Source organism: Bidens hawaiensis, unplaced genomic scaffold, assembly GCF_021521415.1.
Source record: "Bidens hawaiensis isolate Kalapana, Puna unplaced genomic scaffold, B.hawaiensis_p1.1 tig00002132_1, whole genome shotgun sequence".
NCBI lineage: Eukaryota > Viridiplantae > Streptophyta > Magnoliopsida > Asterales > Asteraceae > Bidens > Bidens hawaiensis.
The window spans coordinates 1,218,128-1,243,574 of record NW_027491114.1 but is presented as its reverse complement, the minus strand read 5'-3'; positions in this window follow the sequence as shown (position 1 = coordinate 1,243,574).

The following is a 25,447-nucleotide window of genomic DNA, read 5'->3' as shown; positions in this document are numbered from 1 at the left end:
CAATCTAGGGGGAGATTGTTGGGTCAAGAAATTGACCTAAGGGGGAGATTGCTGAGTCAAAGATTTGACCTAAATGAAGTACATGGAAGATTGGAATCTTCTCAACCTCCTCTGAATTCGCTAAGTAATGGATCGGAGCACACCTTAGACATCCGAGCAAGCTTTTACTTAGCCGGGTACAATATTTTGCCTACCGGGCAAGGTTTACTTCAAGTAGTCTTCTTAAGTGGATATTCGAGCATGGTTTGCAAATTAGTGCATTGCCGAGTAAGGTACACTAGTTTATGTAAATCCGGGCAAGGTTCACTTTATCAAGCAAGTATGTTCTTCAGTGCCAAGTATATTACTCTTCCGAGTAAGGTTTGGTTATCCAAGTCCAAGAAGCCAAGAAATTGTAAGACCGGGCAAGGTAATCATTAATAAGTATGGTCCAAGTATGCTTGATGATCTAAAGGAATATCTCTAAGTAATATCGGGCAAGGTTCAGCTCAAGCAAGGAACAATACTCCCGAGTACACTTTGCTAAATAAGTTATTTTATAGCAAAGAGCTGAAATGGATCATTGAAGAAGAAGGTTGCTCGTAAGAAGTTGTCGGGCAATGTCTGTCAAAGTCAAGAAGACTGAAGTCTACTCGGTGAGTATTTTACTAGGTGAAATACTCTTTAAGTAAAGTCTACCCGGAAACTGAACCCGAGCACACTTCTATGTTACCAAGTTATGAAGGATGGCCGAGCATACTCGGAAAGACAAGACTGATACAAAGCCTACCCGGAAGACTTGTTTTACACTTAGTTTATTTTGAATATGTAATTTGAATATGTATGATTGTATTTAGGGTTTCTAGAAGGAATGACAACTGTCCTAGGTTGGCTGGCCTATAAACAGAATATTTAGGGCACGCCGCCAGAAGGGGGGCAGAGAGAGAGATAAGCCTTTACACTTTTCGGATAAGAAAGAATATTTCTTGAAAGTGACGGCTGTCCTAGGATTCATAGAAAACCCTAAATCGATTATCCACTTTGTATGATGAATGTTATATAAATGGAAATCTTTTCAGTGAATCCTGTGTGTGCTTTCTACCTTTGATTATTCTTTGCAACCGTATGTTTGTTATTGATTTCGCCTTTAACAAACGGATATCTTTCTAAATATAGCAACTCGTCATTAACTCTCTTGTCAACACATTAATCTGTGTGAGTTATGACATGATTAATTAAGATCCAGCTGAAATTGAGGGGACCGACACTTATGGTTAGGGTTTGGGGTGGGGATTGAGTGGTTTTATGTGGTGGGGTTTGTGGTGGTGATTGTGGTGGTGTTGGAATAGGTTGTTCTTGTTCCTCAGGTTGCTCCCCCTGATCAGGTGCATCAACATCCATAGCTACTCCAGCCCCTCCTTCATCAGCATCATTATGTCCATCATCAGAACTGCCATCATCACTCTCACCATCATCTTCTTCCTCCTCCTCTAAGCTTAACTCAGGTACAGGTATTATTTCCAAATCATGGTTCAACAGCCATGGTAATACTTCATATGGAATGTTAGGATCGTATCTGTTAGCCCTTCCTGGATTGGCTATTCTTCTATAAGTATCAGGATCCTGCAACTGATGTGTCATACCAATTGTGGGTAGACCCTGTAATTCCCTATTGATGATGATCTGTAGGAATCTCGGGTATTGCAGGAATCTATCAACTTCTGCCTTCTTCAAATTACCGATCATGCCATCAAACATGATCTTAGAAAAGTTGAAAGGCAGATCATATATAATACCAACAGTGGCATTTGCTAGATCACGACTCATCAGAGTCCATCATCCTTTTCGTGGTGCAAACCCCTGTATCACATGGTGAATCAAGAACCTATACAGCATAGGAAACATCTCCTTCTGAAATTGTACATCATGGACAGTTCCTTGATACCCCATTGTCTGCTCAAAGATCCTCAACAAATGATCAGTTTCGAAATTAATGTGGTTGTGGTCATCATCACGCAACTGCAGACATCTTCTTATCATCCCTTCTGTAACATGAATCTCATGGCTCGCAACTGTTGCTTCAATTCTTTTCCCATGAATGTCATCCACCAGTCTTGCAGAACACCAGAAATCTAGGGAATGATTTCTGTAGATGATCGGGCATTCTGTTAAAGCAAATTGCACATTGGACCTAGCCATCCAAGAAATCATCCTTTCCACAGGCTCATTGTTGGGAGTGACCTCCAACAGTGCGCACATATTGTGCTTTGGTTCAAAGGCATACTTAGGTTGAACCTCTTCTTCTTCTGCCATATCTGAACAACACAAATAAACATATTCAAAGTGAAATTAGCATAAAAGTTTATTACTTTACACAGTTTCAAGTTATAAATATGTAGAAGAAAAAGAGAAATTTTATTAAGAACCTGTTATTCGACAAATTGATAACCTAATCACAAAAAACAGAATATTAGTAATCAACTACATAATCGAAGCCCAATGTATTCTAATCGTGGTCGGAAAACACATTATCATTGCTTACCAAGTCGGAATTAGAGGGCTGATTTAAGTTAGAGTTTGGAATAAGGATGAATGCGATAGGTCGGTTTGGGTTTCTTTGAGAGTAAGCAGTTGCAGTGGAAGGAGAGAGAGAGAGGGGGAAAATAATGTTGAAAATATCCCTAACTCCCTCTTATATACCTTTTGAAAGTGGGTTTTAAATGCATTTTGTCGTTTAGTGAATTATTGGTTGTCAAACATAATAATCTTATCCACTTGAAAACCTTACCCGATAACATTAAAAAGGTTAAACTTTGCTCGGAAAATGTTCATTATTAATTGACAAAGTGTACTCGGCATCTTCCACATACAAACCTTGCTCGGTCAAGTTAAATAATTTAAAGTCAAGTAAAGATGAAGAAAGCTTACCCGAAATACCAGATTTCTTGAGAACTTAATCACAAGATAAATAATCAAGTATTAAATATCAAATAAGATACCCAAATAAATTTCTCAAATATAAATCAAGTAACTCAATCTAGCATACACCCTATCAAAAACAGAAACTCATTCAATCAAGTATACTTTGGTGCATAGTGTGCCCGAGCAACCTTCATAAGTTAGTGTGCCCGAACAACCATTTTAACAAAGTATACCCGAATAAACTTTCATGGAGTATAAAGTGTGCCCGAAATGATATCTAGCAGACAGTGTACTCGGAAAGTTAAATTTCGAAATTACCAAGTATATTGAGGGAACAAGAGTGTACCCGGAATATAAAGTGTGCCCGGAAGACAAAGTCTGCCAGAAAACACTTGTAATTTCAAAGCAATCATAATCACAAGTAATACATAGCATGCTCGGAGTCAAACTAAACATAAAACACCTAAGTGTACTACAGTCTAATATTTCAAAGTGCTTGCCCAACAATCCTATGTTAGCACTAAGCTTGCTATGATTAACATATTCAAACATCAGGTATGCTTGGAAATTAGACGAAACAGAGTAGTCTACCCGAGAAAATTCAAATCATACCCGAAAAAGACAAACTTAGATAAAAACAACTAAGTGTGCCCAGAAAAGTTATAAATCATAACACCTTACCCGAAAATACGTATTCAAACATAATCAGTCAGGCTTGCCCGGAAAGTGACTAATATTGTACCTCTACCCGAAAACTATCAAATACTTCAAAGCATGCCCGAAAATAGTAATCTTAGATAAAAACATATAAGTGTACTCGGAAAGGTTTGAGAACTTCAAGCCTTACCCGAAAATACATATTCAAACATATTCAACTGTTTTGTGCCTGAAAAGGTTTGAGAACATCAAACCTTACCCGAACTTACATATTCAACCTATTAGAGGCAAAATGCAACACTGTTTGACTTAAACCACTTGTCAAAGACATTTCTAAGTTATGTATCATTTCAGATATAGTTTAAGAGCAAATGGTGCATTTAGAGATCAAATTTAAGTCATGTTTCAATTCAAAACAATTTCTTTTGTAAACTGAAAAGATCTCAGGAATGGGATCATATTGACTAAGTAGCTTTCTCAATACTTCATTCTCAGCATTATTATGACTACAAAGACATGTCAACAGTAGGTCTAGACTTAACATGATTTTCATCTCTTTGGTGATATCATTAAGTTCCAATTAACTTGCAGAAAATTTAATGGATAACACATGTTGTGTTATGATGCTCCTTATCTATCCTCAAGGCTTATTTGGCTTTCTCCAGATTACCCCAATTTGACATTGACCCCCTGAGATTGAACGTTGGACTTACATGCCACGCAAATCGGACTTACAAGCCTTTCATTCAGGATGTTTAAAGGACTTATATGATTGCCTCCACCCATGTAGTTCTGTTATTAACCCTCATGTTTTTATTTTTCCAATAAAAATTTGTGAACATGTATCAACTTTTGGTTGACAAAATATTTGCAATTAAAGTAGTTCGCAGCTGTTCTTTGTCATTCTTTTAAAGATGTTTCATTTTGGGTAACCAAAGACCAACAGGCTTGTGTATGACTGGATAATCACTTTTCTGTCTATCATTTGAAAAGATTTATCTAGGAACATGCATAGGCAACAATGTAACTCCACATAAATCTTAGCATTTTCTTTATGTTTATATCACCTTAGATTTTACATATCATGAGAAAGCAACCATACATGTCAATGACTATACTAAGAGTCCTTTTAGCCTAGTAAATCCATATGATTGGCTAAGTAGTCAATGTACTATAATTTCCCATGAATATTCAGTTTAATATTCAATCAACCCAATGTCTCTTAATTGTCAGGTAAATGGCTATTTTGTTTGATCACTAGTGGTTAACAGAACCAAACATACATTGTGAATATATGTCCTTTCAATGTCAGAGCTATTGACATAGTTTAAAGTGAAAGAATAGAAAACAAGTTACAAGTGCCCCAAATGCTTTCAGTTTTCTGGTTAATGGCTATCCTTTTAATCTTTTCAGATTGCAGGACCAAACATACACAAGTGTATGTCCTTTCAACTGTGCAAATGACATAATTTTTAGCAAAAATAACTTCCTGAGACTTTTCATTGAAAAATCCTTCTTTTAAGCTTCTTTAAAGCTTAAACTGAATAGTATTATCATATCTATGCACCATTAACAACTTGCTCATGTTTTGACCAAAATAAAGTGTTTATGCAAAATTCATTTGATGATTCATTTGAAACCTTTAACTTTGACATAAAGACATATTTTGACACAAACAGTTGTAACATATTCAAATCTTAATCAGTTTCAACATAATTAAAACAGGCAGATATTTTCTACATTCATAGTCTATCCTATTCTAATACTATCTAAATGATCAGATAACATACATAATCAAGCAATCATAATCAAGTGATTACTCATGACATCAGATAGGCAATTAATTCACATAGACAATTCAAACTACTTGTCATGACATCAAATCAGTTAACTAATAAACAATCATTTGCAACAAAGACACATGAATAGCACAGATAGTCACTTAAGTACCAATCAGTTAACATCAAACAAGTAACATATTAATTTAACATTCAAAGTATGTGTCTTCTATCAAGAATAATCAATTAGCACATAAAGACACACACTAAGCACATATCCTCAATCAGACCTCATCTGAGTTGATCATACTCAGAGCTTTCAAAAGAAAGTTGAATCTGGTTCTGTCAAGTGGCTTGGTGAATAGGTTAGCCAAGTTGTCACTTGTGTCAACTCTCTGCATTTCAATCAAACCTTTTTCACTGCAGTCTCTTATGAAGTGATGTCAGATTTCAATATGCTTAGTCTTTGAATGTTGTACAGTATTCTTAAAAATAAAATATGCAGCAGTATTATCAATGAAAATAGGAGTGTTCAAAAAGTTCAAACCATAATCCAACATCTGATTCTGAATCCATAGAACTTATGCACAGCAAACAAATGCAGCAATGTATTCAGCTTCAGCAGTTGAGATTGAGACAGTAGTCTGCTTCTTGCATTGCCATGACACTAGCCTTTCACCCAAAAATTGACATCCTCCTGAGGTTGACTTCCTGCTCATGTTGAAGCCATCATAATCACTGTCTGTGTAGGCAATAAGGTCAAAAGATTGGTTCTTTGGATACCAAAATTCCTAAGTCTGGTCTACCCTTCAAATATCTAAACATTCTCTTAACAACATTCATGTGGGAGACTTTTGGACTTGCTTGGAATCTTGCAAAGACACACACAACAAACATGATATCTGGTCTTGAAGTAGTAAGATACATCAGAGACCCAATATTTGCTCTGTATTCATGTTCATCTACTGGCTCCCCCTTTTCATCAGCTACCATATTTTCCTTTGTATCCATGGGAGTTGAAGCAGTCTTCAAATCATTGCATTTGAATTTGTCTAGTATGTCCTGCACATACTTAGACTGGTAGATGAAAATCCCTTCAGTCTTCTACTAAACTTGCAATCCAAGGAAGAAGTTCATTTCCCCCATTGAACTCATGCTGTATTTGGATTTCATTACCCCTTCAAACTCCATGCACAATTGTTCATTTGTTGAACCAAAGATGATATCATCAACATAGACTTGTAATAGTAGCAAGTCTGATCCCTTTCTTTTGTAGAAGAGGGTCTTGTCAATGGTTCCTCTATTGAAACCATTTTCAAGAAGATTATTTGATATCTCATCATACCATGCTCTAGGAGCCTGATGCAATCCATAAAGGGCTTTGTTTAGCTTATACACCCTGTTTGGATACATTGGATCCTCAAAACCTGGAGGTTGAGCAACATATACCTCTTCATAAATCTTTCCATTTAGAAATGCAGACCTAACATCAAGCCGGAATACCCTAATGTTCTTTGAGGCAGCATATGCAAGGAATATCCTTATTGCCTCAAGTCTTGCAACTGGTGCAAAGACTTCCTCAAAGTCTATTCCCCTTTTGAAAGCATCCCAATGCCACAAGTCTAGCCTTGTTCTTAATCACAATACCCCTTTCATCCCTTTTGTTTCTGAAAACCCATTTTGTTCCAATTGCAGATCTGTTCCTTGGCTTGTCAACAAGATCCCAAACATGTAGATCTCTGAATTATGCCAGTTCCTCCTGCATTGCCTCCACCCAACTACTGTCCTTTAGTGCTTGAACAATGTTCTTTGGTTCTATTTGGGATAGAAAGCAAGAGTATAAACAGATGTTTGCAGATTCAGAATGACTTCTAGTAACTCTTTCATTTATATCTCCAATGATGTTTTTAGAGGGATGATTCTTTTCAACATAATGGGTTTGAACTATCATATCTGCAGACATACTTGTGTCAAGATTTGATTCGTTGAGCTCTGCTTCTTCAATGATCAAATCTGTTTCAGCATCGTGAAACTCTGGTGCTTCATCAATGTTCTGTCTTGAGGTGGATGCACCATTGTTTTCAATATTCAGGCTTTCAAACAAATGTTGAAATCTTGCAGTAGTTATATCTTCTTCAGTTGTTGTCACACCTCGACTAGGTAGTTGCGGAAGCGTAAAACGGGAATGTAACAGATTATACTGGTATCAACAACATTGTTAATAAAGAAATTCACAAACTAACTTACATCATATTACATGGGTTGGTACTATGTTTACAAACTAGATGAGAATCACATAACCGATTTACGAGCTTCTTATTCAATATTATATATCTGCGTCTGTTCACAGCTATTCAACTTCATTCCTATCACCAAGAATGTAAGCAAATCATTCCACCTTTGCTTTACCTGAAAATCATGTTAAAACGGGTCAACTACGTCTAGTTGGTGAGTTTCAAGTTTCACGAGTACCAACGAAATCAGTATACGAGTTCGTAAAGTTACAGTGTGTATGTATACATGTATGTGTATGATGTATTATACTAAGACACAAGTGAAACCGAAACGAGCTAAAACACATGGCCACCCCTGCCCATGCACTCCCGTTGGCATTTAACAGCCACTTTGCCCCAAGTATGTACTATGTCTAACACCACATAGCAGTATGTAATAACTTTAAATAACAATGTGCAACTGGGTTAACATGTTCCGGCATACCCCACCGGCTCTGTCTGTTGGGTTTGTCAAACCGATAGTACTATCCACACGTCACCGGCACGGAGTTAATCACTTGTGTTTGTGGGGACTTTCAAGTGTTAGTACTTAGATAATTCACATCATCACACGTTTTCAAGTATATAAGTATATGTAAACATGCTTTCCACCCCAAAAGTTCATCAAACAGTTTAGAAAGTGGGGTCGTGAAACTCACCTTATTGTAGTTCGAGCAGGTAATATACGTCAATAAGTGTTATGCCTCGATTATAACTTGTATCCTATAATCGGTATCGTACTGTTAATACTAGTATAGTGTTTAAACCAAATCGGGCTGTATAACTAGTTTGGTTATAGCTGTTAGGCCCAAAACATGACCATAGTCTTAGATTGTGACGTTGTATACTGTGAAATACTTAAAATCAGATTTGGCTCAGTTTCACCGTTTTCCGAGCCTAGCCAAGTTGATCGATTACGCGTTTCGGGAATAGGTAAGATCATAAAAACTTAAGTAAACATATTGATTGATAAAATGATTTAATTTATAAAAGAATTTTAAGGTTTCGGTATCTGGATTGATCGCAGGGTTCGTTTCCGTTTTCACACGGGTTTGATTATACAAGACGCGTACAATCCACCCGAATTGTCCGGAATTCTCGTAAAAAGTTCGTTTTTATCAATTTCATCCAAAAATATAATATTTGACCACTTTTGATATTTTGACGTACCAGCCAGTCCGTTAAACATCAAACTGCCGGTTTCGTTAAAACAATAATAATTTAAATCTTTAATTAATCATAACTAAAATATGTACTTATATATAAATTATGTAAATTTTTGTAAAAATACATTAAAACATGGAGAAGTTTATAAAAATATTTTCAGAAATTTTATGATTAATTATTTATTTATAAAAATTCATTTAATAGGTTATAATCGTGTAATAAATGGCCCGTTTATATCAAACGACCTCCGAAAAATCCGATAATTTTTAAAAATGGCCTCAATGTTATTACATAGCCCCTGAAAAATCTCCAGAACCTAAATCTTTTGACAAAATGCTTTTTTGTGCGTTTTTCGGCTGTTAAAATTCGGTTAAATCATAATTTCACAAACCATACAATGATCCCCAAACTTTACCAGTGATCCTAATTTAGAATTTATGGGTTCCAAACAAAATTTCATAATTTTTCATGAAGTTTACCTATTTTTCCCGAATACACGCCAATAAAAGGTAATAAATTTGCCAAATATTCTCCGTTTATCGAAAAATTACCAAATTTGACAGGGACTCATTTAAATGATCCCTAATGTCCCTGAAAATTTTCACATGCTAACAACAAGCACTTCACAACCTAATACTAAACAGCCCCTAAACGAGTGTTACGGGTTTACCTTGTCGGCTTTCGATGAGTTTTGCTAGCTTAAACGACTTCCCGGGTCTCGGGTTGCAAACTCAGTGTATCTACATATCATATAACAACAAACCAAGCATAAATCATCCATGTGACAGCCTTGATAATTAGGGTTTCGGTTTTGGGTTTAAACCGAACTTTCAAACCGTAAAAACGTTGTATTCATGTTCTAATCCGCGTTTTTGACCAAAAAAGTATATGTTACTGGTTTGTAAACATGTTTAACATCAAAACATGGTTTTACTTGATTTTTATGGTTTTTGGATGGTTAAACATGTTTAAAACTAATCAAGAACTAATTTTTCATGTTTAAACTATGTTAATTAAGTATGAAATCAATGAAAATTAGAGGGTTTACCTCAAAACTTTGGCTGAAACTTGAAGAACACAGCTGAGAGGTTTCTAGGATGTATTTGGAATAACTTATATTTTTAAGGCCTAGCTTATTTAACAAGCTATACAAAGGGGGGTCCATCCCTCTTTCTTGCGGCCGCAACTAATAAGGGCCCATTGGGCCTCCTTTTGGCCCAATGGTGCCTCGGTTTTCGTGCCACGCATAAAAGTCATTTCAAAATTTAATTCAGGTCCAGTTTTTCATAAGAAAACTAGTTCGAGTGCTAAAACCAGTGCGAAAACAAGTGTTTCTCAGCATATTTTTGTAAAATAAAAAAACGTACTGACTCGTTGTAAAAATCCAAAATATTTTCACGGATTGCTTAGAACATGTCATATAAGTGTTTTATAAATCTTTTTCGGTTTAACGGATGCTACGATGCTCGTTTTGATATTAACGATTGCGTTTAAGCTTATAGCGTATCGATAAACGAAACCTTTTTCGTTTAAAGAGTTTAAAACGTACTGGGGCCTAAATATCAATATGTTAGCCTCTATAATATATATAACTCGTATATGACCCCTCAAAATGTATACGGGTCATAATTAGTTTCGGTCGGTTACTCGTTTAAGCACTACGAATTAACCGATTTATCGTTTACTTGTTACGTAGTGAATATAGTATACTTCGTTTTGTCACGAATGTCACAGTTGTAAGGTTGCTTGGGTTCTCTTCAGACTGAACCTGATCACTCTCTACTTCTTGATTGTCTTGATTAACCTCTGCATGATCTTGTTCTTATTCAACAGTGTCATTTGAGATACCCTTGATAAATGTATACTCCTTTTCTTTGCTAGCAACCTCCTTCCATAATCCTTCCAAGTCCAATGTTTTCTTCCTTTTCTCTTCATATACACGGGTCTTGTAGAATGAGTCATCAAAGTCTTCAGGATAAATCATGAAAGACCTTATCAATTTTTCATGGTCAAACAACCATGCTGCACCATCAACTGTATTGAACTGATTCTCATTAAAGATGATGTCAGATGACTCAATAACACTCATATGGTCTTTCACATATACTCTGTAAGCTTTTGAGTGTGTAGAATATCCAACAAAGAAACAATCCAATGATTTGGTTTCAAACTTGTTCAAGTAATCCCTGGTGTTTAGAAGAAAACATTTGCATCCAAAGGGCTTGAAGAACTTGATATAAGGCTTTCTATTGTTGAAAATTTCATATGGTGTCTTGTTATGCCTTTTGTTGACAAGTACCCTGTTCTGAACATAGAAGGCAGTATTGATGGCTTCAGCCAAGAATGTCACCGGTAAATTTGCATCTGCTATCATGGTTCTTGCAGCTTCAATAAGTATTCTGTTTCTTCTTTCTGCAACACCATTTTGTTCAGGAGTTCTAGGAGCAGAAAACTGCTGAAATATTCCCTTTTCTATGCAGAATTCTTCCACAATTCCATTTTTGAACTCAATACCATTATCACTTCTCATTGTTTTAACTCTCTTATTCAGTTTGTTCTCAATCATTGTAACACAGCCTTTAATCAACTCTGCAGTCTCATCCTTTGTACTTAGGAAATAAACCCAAGTATATCTTGAATAATCATCAATGATCACAAGACAATATCTTTTCTTCCATATACTTGGCACACTCACAGGACCAAAAAGATCCATGTGAAGTAAATCAAGTACTTGATCAATTGAACTGATGAGCTTTGACTTATGAGTTGACTTGTGATGTTTTCCCTTTTGACATGAACTGCAATGTTTTTCTAATTTGAACTCTCTTGTAGGTAAGCCAATGACATGCTCACCCTTAACAAGTTTGTTCATATTCTTCAGATTCACATGACATAGTTTCTTATGCCACAACTTAGATTCATTTTCAGTGGCTTTGGAAACAAAACATGTACCACCCCTTGAAACAGCTTCCTTCATATAGGTTGCCATTTCTAGGTGCCATCATCATTATCATTTCAGGTGGAATAATAAATTCTGGTTTTAAGATGAAACAGTGTGAGTCATCAAAACCAACTCTTTATCCTTTATCACGCATTTTTGATATGCTTAGAAGATTGTATTGAAAACCTTCAACATGAAACACATTATCAAATGAAACTTTTCCATTTGTTAAAATTCCTTTCCCAACTATCTTTCCACCATTTTCATCACTTCCAAATGCCACAGGACCTTCAAAGTTTTCTTCATAATTAACAAGTGACCTCTTGTCACAAGTCATGTGCCTAGAACATCCACTATCCATGTACCATATGTCATTCAGTGGGGTGGACTGTTCCTGAGATGATGATCCAACTTCTTTTTCAATCAGTGCCATGAAAGCCACATTTGCCTTCTTGATGTCATCTGCAATGTCTTCTTCATGATTACTCCAATCAAAATTACCCTCATGCTGTGAAGTTACAGCCACATTTCCTTGATTTATGGGTTGATTTTGGTTGGAAGGAACTGAATTGTTTGGAACACTTTAAAGATTTTGATTATTGGTCCTTTGAAATCCTTGATTCTGTGGCACAACTTGTTGATTATTGTTCATTGGGACTGTTGGAAGTTATTGAAGTTTGGGTTATAATTGTTGGAGTTGTTATTGAAATTGTTGTTCCTTGGAGTCTGTTGAAACTGTTGATATTGATGCTGCTGATTTCTTGGTTGATTCTGATATTGGTTCATCTGAAAGTTTCTTGGCATATTGCATTCTCTGGCAAAGTGACCAGGTTGTTGGCAGTTATAGCAAATGGCTTTTGACTTATCAAAACCAATTCTCTCATTGGGTCCTGATAGAAGAGATCTACCAGTCCTGTTATATAGCCTCTTGCTTCTTAGAGCTAACATAGCTGCTTGCCATTTCAAATCCATATCCTCCAAATCATCTGCATCAATTTGCTCCAAGTCATCTTGAAAAATGCTTGTATGAACCATGTTCTTGGCAACAAAAAGCATTATAAGATTCAGTGAACATTGAGAGTAAACCATGATAATCTGATCCATGACTTCCATTGCTACCAACAAAAGGTGTATGTCCACTAGCCATTGAGGCTGAATCATGTTCTTCTAGGAGTTGGACATTAAACCTTTGTTAATTTTGTGAGTTGATTGAACTACCACCAACAAAAGCCTTAGGTGTATCAACACCATGCTCAATTGGTTCTTCAATGATGGGAATCTGTCGCTGGTTTTTGGTTGACAAGTTCCCCATTGGTGCAATGAGAGCATTAGTTACTTGAAAACATGGCTTTTCTTTTTTGATCATTTCATTCTCAATCATCTCTATTTCTGCAGCTTGAAGAAAGCACACTACATCATCAACCTACAAATCATTGAAATTTTGGTTTTGAAGGATGAACTTGCAGGCAGTATACCATTCTTTGGGCATTCAATTGAGCAGTTTAGTATTCAAATCAAAATCAGTCATAACATAATCAGTTGTACTCAATTCATTTACAATAGCTAGAAATTGTTCTAGAATTGATTTTAATCTTTCTCCCTCCTTATACTTGAAACTTTCCAACTATTGATTCAGTCTTTTTTCTTTATGTTCTTCAGCTCAGTGTTCCCTTCATACATCTCAAGAATGACATCATACATTTGTTTGGCAGTTGTATGATGTGCCACCTTCGTTAAAATTTCCCAAGACAGACCTAGCTTAATCATAGCTAAGTCCCTGTCATCTATCTTTCTCAATCTTTCTCTTACAGCAGCGGTTGCATTAGCATTTGCACCTTCATTGTTGTCCCTTGGTCCATTCTTGATTGAATTCCACATATTAACATCATTGTAGCAAACGGCTGCTTCAAAGAGTACTTTCCACTTGGTAAAGTTTTCCTGTCCATACAATCTTGGAATCTTGTTAGTAGACACTTCTTGTTCCTCATATCCAGGCATTTTTTGAAAGTATCAAAATCAGTTTCTTTGTAAAAGCAGAGTTTCAAAATAATCAGATCTTAAAACATGTTGTTCAGATCTGATGTGTCTGATATGATTAGAGCAAGATTTATAAATAAAGATTAAAGCTTTAATTGAAATAAGGAAGAGAAAACACAAATAGATTGTAGATCTGGAAGAAAAATGAAAAACAGAGCTGCGGACGTCACTTTTTCAATAGAATAGTTGTCTGCTTACGTCATCTTTCTTCAAATCTTCAATCGGCAACAAGAATCTTATAAAATAGCTGTAACAAGCTCTGATACCACTTGTCAGGTCCCCGATTCTAGCTGGATCTTACTCAAATCATGTCATAACTCACACAAATAGATGTGTCGACAAGGGAGTTAATGATGGGTTGCTATATTTAGAAAGATTACTGTTTATTAAAGTCGGAATCAATAATAAACAGGGTGGTTGCTATCAATATTCATATGCAAATATCACACACAAGATTTACTCAAAAGATTTCCATTTATACGAAGATCATTATACAAAAAGGATAATCAATTTAGGGTTTCTTGTGGGAAGGTTATATCCGTACTGTTCTAAGACAGCCATCACACTCAAAATATATTCTCTGTATTGAATGAGACTGTCAACCTTAGGAGGCATGCCCTAAATTATTCCTTTTATAGGCCTGACACCTCCTTGACAGCTGTCATTCCTTCTAGAAACCCTAAATGATAAAACATATTCAAATTACATATTCAGAAATAATCCTAAGTGTAAAACAAGTCTTATGGGTAGGCTTTGCAACAATCTTGTCTTTTCGAGTATGCTCTGCCATCCTTCAGGACTTGGTAACATAGAAGTGTTCTCGGTATTAGTTTCCGGGTAGACTTTACTTGAAGAGTATTTTACCAAGTAAAATACTCACCAGGTAGACTTCAATCTTCTTGACTTTGCCAGACTTTGCCCGACAAACCCTTACGAGCAACCATGTTATTCAATGGTCCCTTCAACCCTTTGCTAGAGAATAGCTTATTAGCAAAGTGTGCTTGGAAGCACTGTTCCTTGCTTGAGTTGAAACTTGCCCGATGATTCTTAAGATATTCCATCAAGAAATCAAGCATACTTGGACCATACTTATTAATGAATACCTTGTCCGGTCTTCCAATCACTTGGCTTCATGAGCTTGGTTAGCCTAAAGCTTACTTGGGAGTGAGCTTTACTTGGCTATGAAGAACAAACCTGCTTGATAAAGTGCTGCATGCCCGGACTTGCATAAACTAGTGAACCATACCCGGTAATACACTAATTTGCAAACCCTGCTCGGATATTCACTAAAGAAGACTTAGAGAAGATAACCCTGCCCGATAGACAAAATATCATACCCGGCTAAGTAAAAGCTTGCTAGGAAGTCTAAGGTGTGTCCGGATCCATACTTAGCAAATTCTGAGGAGGTTGAGAAGATTCCAATCTTCCATATGTCTATTTAGAACAAATCTTTATTTTTGGTCAATTGTTTGACCCAACACTTCTTCTTCATTGGACAATATTGGTGTTTGATCAACTAGAAATTCTGTCGGTCCCACGTCTTATCACTAGGATCACTAAATAAAACACAGTCGTAACCAAACACCTAGGTGTTGACAAGAAGGTTAACGACACTACTATACCGTGAAGAACACTAGAGTATTAATGGCGGAAACACTATCACTCTAATTGTTTCCAACTGAACACTAAAGTAACCAACACAACCAAATAATTCAAAAGATTTCCATTTAATAATGCGAAGGTTACAAATGAAAATAAATTAGGGTATAAAGGTGGAATGTCAGGATCTTTAGCAGATTTCCGTACAGGATATGGTCTACCATCAATCACAATATTCGCGAGTGTCAGGTGTGTCATAGGCGTGCCCTAAAATATTCCTTTTATAGGCCTAGCCGTGACATCTGACATTCCACCTTTAGAAATCCTAATCATTGGAATATAATTAAATGTATTACAATAAATGCTAAGTGTAAAACAGGTCTTCGGGTAAGCTTTGCAGCATGTATCTTTGTCGAGAAGACCTAGTAACCATGAAGTGTCCTGGGAAACAGTTCTCCGGGCAGACTTTACTTAGAATATTTTCCTTAGAAAATATTCACATAGCAGACTTCAATCCTCTTGACCATATCAAACTTTGCTTGATATAGTCCCACTACAAACTTGTTATTCGGGAATCCCTTCAATCCTTTGTTAATATTAACTTATTAACCAAACCAAAGTGTGCTGGTAACACTGTAGCTTTGCTAGGAGTTGACACTTGCTCGGCAGAAGTCTTTAAGTTGTTTCTTGATCAACTTCCTTCAAGCTTGCTGGGACCACTGGTTGTTAATTACAAAACGTGTTAGATTAGGTTTTAGCTTGGTTTTATTCAAGAGTTTGCTAGGAAACAAACCTTGCTTGACTTGAAGAACAACCTTGCTACACAAAGTGAGCCTTGCTCGGTTTAACACATAAGAGGAATTCTAGAAGATAACCTTGATGGGAAATTAAAATACCTTGCTAGGACAAGGAAAAGCTTACTGGGAAGCTTGAGCTTGCTCGGTTTCCATACTTAGCTTTTTTCAGAGAGGTTGAGAAGTTTCCAATTTTCCTTTGAACTTTTCACATCCCAACAATCTCCCCCTAGATTGGAACAACCTCAGCTGTACCAAAACACCTCTAAGGTTACATACACTTAGCCAAATACACATCAAATTTCAAAAAGAAGTTACATTACATAATCAAAAATATTACAAGTTGGAATTCTGTCCCATGGATATTACAAAGTAAACCTAAGCTAGAAAAGTAATCTTATCTCCTTGAGCTTGAGTCTGATGTCCTTATTTCCAACTTTACAGCTGCGGCACTTTCCTTAAAGATGAATAACTGACGATGGTTAGGATGCTCAGAGGGCAGAGTCCATCTGATTATATCCTCGATGTCCTCCACATGCAGAAATTCTAAATCCATGTCCCCCTTGATGATGCCCAAGGCCAGTCCATCGAAGTTTTTCTGAGAATGAAGGATCTATATTTATCTTTAAAGTCAATGCTTGCAATCCTTCCATTTCTCTGGACTTCATAATTGGGCCTTGTCATATGCCGTCTCATACTGATACATTCCATCATGTTTGCAAGAGGGTTTTTGTTATTGATCTTTGACATGTATGTTTCTTCCATGTATCTAATCTCCCTCATCCTCTTGACCCTCTTATTACTTTCAAATTGAGAGAGTTCCCATTTCCAATTCTTGATCAGCATGGGAAACCCCTTCCTAGCTTGATCCCTGAAATGTTTAGATAAATTGTTTTATTGTCTTCCAACAAACCTATGGCTGTTATGGTAGTTATACAGATTCATGGTAGCCATATCAGTCATCTGCTCCTTCTTGAAGTCAAAACGTCATCTTTAAAAATCACCTCCTTCAGTTCACCACTAGTCATAATCACTTTGAGTGTTTCAGTTTGAGCATCAAAGAACATACTCTTTGGTAGGTTCACATCAGAAGGTGGCCTTTGTTGTCTCTGATAAGAGGCTCTAGTGGTAGGTATTGGGACACTTACAGCTAAGAGACTAGAAGTATATTTCTTCTTAGGAACAGTGGCCCTCACATGCCCAGTTTTCTCATACATGGCTATGATCATTTCCTTAGGCAGCATGATCACTCCAAAAAGTTTTCTCCTTCTTCAGCTAGAGTTGTGATCATTCCCATAATCTCCTCATCAGCCTGACCTGCAGGGATATATCTTTCGCCTCTGGGTCCACATTGGAAGTTCATAAGATCTCTCTGTTCAGCCTCTAATTTTTCCCACTCAGCTTTTTCAGTATAGAATAAATCTTTTAGTTGATCTTTTTCGAGGTTGTCAAATACTCCTTCAGCCATACCTTTGCTAAGCATCAAGCCTTTGAGGGTCTTGATCTTGTTCTCGTCTTCCCATGGCTCAACATTTTCAACAGGTTCCTCCTTCACAAACGCAAACGGAGGAACCTTAGGAGCTTTTGATGATTCAGCTTTCTCAAGGTCAAACTTTTCTTTCTCAGACTTGTACATAAATAACTTTTTAGATCTTTTCAGGCTTTTAGTTTCTTCATTTCTGCCTCTTACCTCGATCAACCTGTCAAAAAGTTTTAATTGTTCATCCTCCCATTTCTTATTCTCCTTCTCAGCAAGGGTTATGATTCTAGGTCTTTTGGTTGCAGCCTCAAAGTTGACCTTTCTAGATATTCTTCTATGATGTATCTCGACATGTTCCCTGTTTAGACTGTAAACAAGATCAATAGAGAAGCCATGTTCAATCACCAATCTGCACTTTCCATCAAAATTGGCATATAATCTTTCAAGTCTTTCATTTTGGGAGCCAACCTTTTTCATTCTCTCAAATTCATCTCTTTTGATAGCTTCAATAGTGACATTGTAGGTTATTTCCAATTCACTGAACTTCATGTGCTCAGCTGCTTTTCAGAATGGCCATGCAATCTCAAGTAAGCTCTAAACTTCTGAGAGTCTCTGTTCTTTTTCTCCATCTTTTTCTTAATATCTTCAACTTCTGAGCGTCTCTGTTCTTTTTCTCCATCTTTTTTAGAATGGCCATGCAACTCCTCATCAGACATAGGAGCCAGAGTTTCGTATCATTCCTCCTAGCCTCATCCAACATAGATTGTATGTTCTCCTTATGCTCATCAGTCATTTCAACATTTGGGGAGCCAACAGTGTCATCAACCTCATCAGGAAAATCATCAAGATCCTCTATTCTTGGCTTATTCACAAAATCATCTGGCATAGTGGTTTGAATAGGAATAGCCTCAACATGACTTTCCATCTTCTTTGGACTTTCCACAAAATATTCAGTCTTTTCATACTTATCTATCCTCTTCCTCTTTGGTTCATAATCATCATCATCATCATCAGTTTTTCCATCATTCCTCTTCCTCTTCCTTGTGTATTTCTTGCCAAATATATCTTCATTTCCCTTTTCCCAACTATCCTTCTTTCCAGACACCTCTTCAACATACTTTATCCATTTCTTAGATAAAGTTTTGATTATAGATTCTCCAGCTTCATCAGTCACCAACTGCTTATTTAAATCATCATTAATGTTTTCAGCAGTGGTTGGAGTTGTTGCCTTTTGTAAAACTTGTTTCAAATTCACAATGACGAGGGCCAAGGTGTTGTCAACCTCTTCAGTTTGTTTAAGCTTAATCAAGCTTTCAATCACCTCTTTGTCAAGCTCCCCTCTTCATTTAAAGTTTTATTGATCTGAGCCTCCTCCAACTGTTCTTCTTGCTGTTCAATCTCCTCCATAAGATCATCTTCATTGACAACAGGCAGATTATCCCCCTGTTTTAGAGCAGCTGAGGTCTTCTTAACCTTAATTTCCAGGGTTTGAATCTTTTGTTGTGCCTGAGCCAACAGAGATTCCAGTTCAACATTCCTCCATTCCAAATCATCATTTCGCCTTTTCAAATCAACATTATCAATAACCACATCTATGTATCTTCCAAAGAAATGGGTATCCGGGGAAGGGGATCTGGTAGGTGGTTCTGAGAAAGGGTCAGGGGTATTGCTTTGTGGTGTTATGGGTTCCCAAATTGGGCTTTCAATGATGTTGGTACTTGTGGAGGGTAATGGGTTAACAGTTTGGATGATAGGAATGTGAGTGTGTATAATTTTAAAGGTTGGTTGGTCTGTTGTTTGGGTTTGGGTTGGGGATTATGATTGTGTGTTTGGTTGGTTATTAGGTGGGCTGGGGCATAGTGAGGTATATAGGGTTCATGAATAGGCTAGTCTAAGGTTTGGGTTATGGGTAGGTTTAGGATTTGGGATTGGGTTTGATCTAGGTTTTGGTCTGGAATTGGTTATTGAGTAGGTGTTTGAGTAAGAGGTGGGCTTTGGGTATGGTTTACTGGTTGTTGGATATGTATTGGTGGGGATGGGATGTAAGGTTCATGGTCATAGTTTTGTGGTGGGGATGGGGTCTGGTGTTGGGGTGGGAAATTTGGCGAGGTTGGTGGTGTAGGTATAGGTTTGTTTAAAATGTCCCCATGTGCCCTAGCATCAACATCCTCTTTAATAATTACAGCATCACCTCCTCCATCACCTCCATCATCTCCTGCATCATCACCATCATCATATTCATAATCACTGTCGGTCCCGATTGATCACTCAATCCATATTTTTCGTAACCCACACTTAGAGTGTTGACAAGAAGGTTAACGACGTGACTAGATTGGAGAAGAATAATAGTGTTTCAAAGGTGGAATCAAAAACAAACCAGTTATTGCTTGAAGGACACAATGAAGATACACACACACACAGATTCACTCAAAAGATTTCCATAAATAGTAAGTCTATTATAGAAAGAAAATCATTAGGGTTCTAAAAAGGGAATGATATGATTCTAGGCAGAATATCCGTAAGAATATTTCAGCCGTCAAATCGTTGTCAATCAATTCAGGTGTCTATCCTATTTCCATTAGGTGGCGTGCCCTAGATCATTCTATTTATAGACTTGCCACCTGACAACTGTCATTCCTTCTAGAAACCCTAATCATTAATACATATTCAGAAATCATAATACAAAATATACTATGTGTAAAACAGGTCTTCGGGTAGACTTTTGTGTCTTTTATCCTCTTCGAGTAGACCTGGTAACCTTGAAGTGTGCTTGGGAACAGTTCACCGGGTAGGCTTTACTTGGAGTATTTTCCTTTGAAAATACTCACCTAGCAGACTTCAATATTCCTGATCATAGCAAACTTTGCTTGGTATGATCCTACGAGCAAACAATTCTTCATGAATCCCTTCAACTCTTTGTTATATAATAACTTATTAAGCAAACTAGAGTGTGCTAGTAGCACTGTAGCTTGCTCGGAGTTGAACCTTGCTAGAGAAGGTTCTTAGAATGTTTATTGAATAACTTTCCCAAAGCATGCTCGGACTACTGTTTATTAATCAAACCTTGCTAGATCTTACAAATTACTTGGCTTTATTAGCTTGGTTTAGTAAAGAGATTTCTAGTAAGCAAACTGTGCTTGACCTGAAGAACACCTTGATAGACGAAGTGAACCCTACTCGGATTATCAGTAAGGAATACTTCAAGAAGATAACTCCGCCCGAGAGGCAAAATACCTTGCTAGGCTTGGGTCAAAGCTTGCTCGGATGTCCAAGTGTGCCCGATGTCAATACTTAGCCGTTTTCAGGGAGGTTAAGAAGATTCCAATCATCCTTAAGTCCATTTTCTTATCCCAACAATCTCCCCCTAGATTGGAACACCCTCAGTTGTACCAAAACACCTCTAAGGTTACATACACTTAGTCAAAAATACACATCAAATCGAAAATCAAATTACATAACAAAATCAAAATATTACATATTTCAAATTCTGCCCGTAGACATTACAAAGCAAAGCCTAAATTAAAAAAAAGTCTTCATTTTCTTGAGTTATAGGTTGCCTGTCTTCGATCTACTCTTACACCTCCTGCTTTTTCTTTGAAAAAAAACAGTTGATGTTGATGAGAATGATATATAGGAACTGTCCAATTCATTATGTCTCTTATATCCTCGTCATGCAGGAAGGTAAGGTCTTCATCAGTCTTGATTATTCCCAAGATAAGTCCATCAGAGTTTTGAAGAATGTAGGAGTCTTCCTTTTTCTTATAGTCAATCTGTGTAATTGTACCATTCTTCTGGACTTCATAATTGGGCCTTCTCATTTTCCATTTAATGTTTATGCAAGTGTTTAAGTTTGACAAGCAATTTCTTTTCCCTACTCTGAGCATATAATCAAGCTCAGCATGCTTGATATCACTCTAACTTTTTTCCTTTCCTTGTCTTTTCATTTTCTGTCAATTTTCATTTCTTCTACTGATCTAACAAGGGGAATACCAACTCAGCTTCATTTTTCAAATGCTTTGACAGCTCATTTTGTTGTCTTCCTGCAACTTTGTTTCTATCATGATAGTCATATAAGTTCAAACTTGCCATTTTCTAAAGTTGCTCTCAGTTGTAGTCTGCAAAGTCATCTTTAAAGACAATCTCTTTTAGATCACTACTTTCCATCACTACCTTCAAAGTACGAGAAACAAAGTCATTGAACAGTCTAATTGGTAGGTCCACATCATACGGTGGCCTTTATTGTCTTTGATGAGTGATTCTTGTTGCAGAACTCTGTCCTCTTGAAGAACTTTGTGCTTTTGAAGCTGATGGCCTTGTTGGAACAACTTTCCTTGGTTTAGTGGCCTTTTTTAGTCCAAATTTCTTTTTCTACACTTCAATTACCATTTCAGTTGGCGTATTCATTAGAGTGATGAGATCTTCACCTCCATCTAAGAACAATCTGCCAATCATATCCATCAAATTATCATCTCCAAGCTGACTGGTTGGCTATATCTAACTACATTAGGTCCAGCTACAAAGCTTCTGGGGTTCTTTCCTTAGTCAACAGTTTCTCCCATTCAGCTTTTTGCTCATAAAACAGTTCTTTCAGTTGTGCACTTCCCAGTATATCAAACACATTTTCTTTCATACCTTTGTTTCTCACTACTTCTTTCAACAATTTAATCATTTCCTCATCCTCCCATGGATCTCTGTATTCAACAGGTTCTGGTTTAATTTCCACAGGGATAGGAGTTTTTGATGCTTCAGCTCTTTCCAAATTATCTTTCTCCATTTCAGACATGAGTAGAGCAAGTTTGTCAGATCTGCTCATTCCTTCAAGCTCATTAAGTTTTCCTCTTGCTTCCATCAGCCTTTCCAATAAGACCAATTGTTCAATTTCCAATCTTTTCTTCTTATCATCCTTGATCTTATCAGCCAATTTTACAAGTCTTGGTTTTTTTTACGGAGGGTTCTGGTTGATTTTTCATAGACAATCTTCTAAAGTGAGACTCAACCGCTTCCTTTGTTAGACTGTCAACTAACTCAAGAGCAATTCCTCTGTCAATCAAGTATTTACATTTTCCTCCATACTTCTCCAGAACGGCATCTATCTTTTCATCTAGTTTCTTTCTCTTTCAAACCTCTCTTTCTCCTCTCTTTCAATTGTTTCTCTTGTTGTATTGTAATTTCTTTGCAAATCATCGAAACTCATTCTTCTCAGATCTTTCTCATTGAGTCCTTGCTTTCTCAAATACTCTCTATAACTCATTGAATTTTTATTTTTCTTTACAACTCTCTTCCTTATCTCATAATCTTCCTTATCATACAATTTTTATGACTCCTCATCATACAGAGAAGTCAATCTTTCAAATCCATATCCAAATATCATGAGTTTCATTACCAAAGGATTATTCCTTCTTGCTTCATCCAGACTTTGTTGAATATTTACCCTTTGTTCATTAGTTATTTCAACTTGTGGGGATATAATAACAACCTTTTCCACATTATTACCTTGACCATTATCATTATTGTCATCATTGTTGTCATCATCAGTGTCATCATCAACATTATCAGAATCATCTTCTTTAGTAGTTTCTTCCTTTTCAGTTGACTCATCTACTGCATCAATTTTTGGTTATTCTAGATTGGGTATATCTTCAGGCATAATCATTTGAATAGGAACAGCCATCACAGGGCTTTCCTGTTCCTTTGGGCTTTCAATAGTGTATTCGGGTTCATCATTTTTAGCCCTCTTTGTTGATTTTTCTTCATCAGTTTGCTCATCAAACCTCCTTTTTCTAAAATCATCATGTATCATGGAAGTCTTTTTCAACAATGTCTCTATAGTTTCTTCAGTTTCCACTTGCTTAACAGATTCTTCATTCATACTTTTAGCAGTGGTTTTAGTGTTATCTTCACTTTGAGGTTCATGTTGAGGTTGGCTGAATTCGCTTCAGACAATTGCCAGAGTGTTAACAACTTCTTCAGCCTGATTCATCTTTATCAATGCCTCAATTACCACTTGATGTGCATCATTTTCTTCATCTAGAGTTTTGGCAATCTTGGCTTGCTCAATTAAAGTCTCTTGTTCAGTTAGCTCTTCTGTAGTTAAGGTTTGGGCAATAAATTCCCTCTCCCTTGTTTCATTTATCACCTTTTCAAGCCTTTTGGCAGCATTAGCATTTTCATCTTCTTCATTATCCTCAACATTTGCCTCATGTGTAACAACATGCTCTTCCTTATCATTAACTTTACTTTTCCCCTTCTCCATTCTTCTTTTCTTTTCTTCTTCAGTTTCAGAGGGAAAGTTATCAATGTCATCCAATAAGTCTTCCATTTCCGTATCATGTTCAACCTTCTTGGAACTCTCTTCTTAAGTTTCTTGTTCTGTGAGAACTAGTTCCTCAGTTGCAGCATCCTCATCAATTAAAACATCAGTGGCATTAGCTTCAGTCAGTATATCAGTAGCCATAGCATCAGTTTCAGTCACTACATCAGTAGCCACAGTATCAGTTGCTATTGCTTCTGTTGTTACCACACTGTCACCTTGTACTACACTTGACCTTAGCCTTATGTACTGAAATATTTCAGAGCAGTGAAGAACTAAGTCAAAGTATAATAGTCGGTGAATATCCAGACCCAATATGTATTTCAGGCCGGAGGATACTATGATGTTCTCCTTTACTCAAATTTACTTATGATCATAAATCATATGGATTCAATGTAGTAAAATTGAGGGCGGGTCAGTCCAATATCTAACCCATAAATATTTGTGAACCTTGGCAGCAAACCCTTTGCTATATTCATACCTCATGAATATTTACCAATCCAAGTTTATAATAGTCTTACTTCCATATTTGTTCCCATAACTATGATCGACTACGGACATTTAGAATAATTAACTTATTCAAGGATTTAAACATGCTAAGATGGAACATAACTCAAAATATATAACTATAACCAAAACCATATGATTGAGTAAAAATGAAACTGTAATAGACATCCAAATACAAAATTTTGATCAAATCCAGTCACTAGAATATCGAAGTCCTAAGGCACAAGTATGACCTTCATGCTTCGGCCTTTCGAGAAGCTTCGTGAGTGGATCCGCAGTTTTTTGATCAGTGTGAACCAAAGCACGGATCCTCGGAGCTAACCTTTAGCTTCTTTGGTTTGGGTTCCGTATTTGTCTTTCCCTTGAACTTGCCTTTAACTTGTCCTTCACCAGTAGAAACCTTTGCCTTGAGTTCTGGATGATGCCTCTTCTTCAAACCACACTCATTGATCGCAAGAACGGGTAAAACCTTTTTACCCATTCCAGCTTCAATATTTTGAGCATTGCATGAAGCTCACCAATGCTCTTGTCCCGTCCATTCATGTTGTAATTCATGACGAATGTCTCAAACCTTTAAATAAGACATTTAGGATCAAATCTGTGGCTAAGTCTCTTGAGATGGGACAATTCAGGCGTTCAAGCCGATCAATGTGGCTTTTCATGTGGCTTTTCATCTTAAGTACATAAGATGAGACAGATTGGGTTTTCTTCCGTATGACATGCATTTATGTTCCAAAAGAACCCAAAGGATTCCTCAAGGCATTGAACGTGGTGTCTGATTCACCACAACATGATAGTTTATGTGATGAACATGTTCAATCTGTTCATAGTTCTGAGTGTGATAGTGAGGTTGGTAAACAAGCTGCTGAATTTGTGCTATCCAATTCAGAAAATTCATCTAAATAAAGTGTTAATCAATTTGAGAAAACTAAATCCCAATCAAATGGTAAAACTGGTAAAACCAGAATTCAAGATTCGCTAAAACCAGTTTTTATTATAAAAG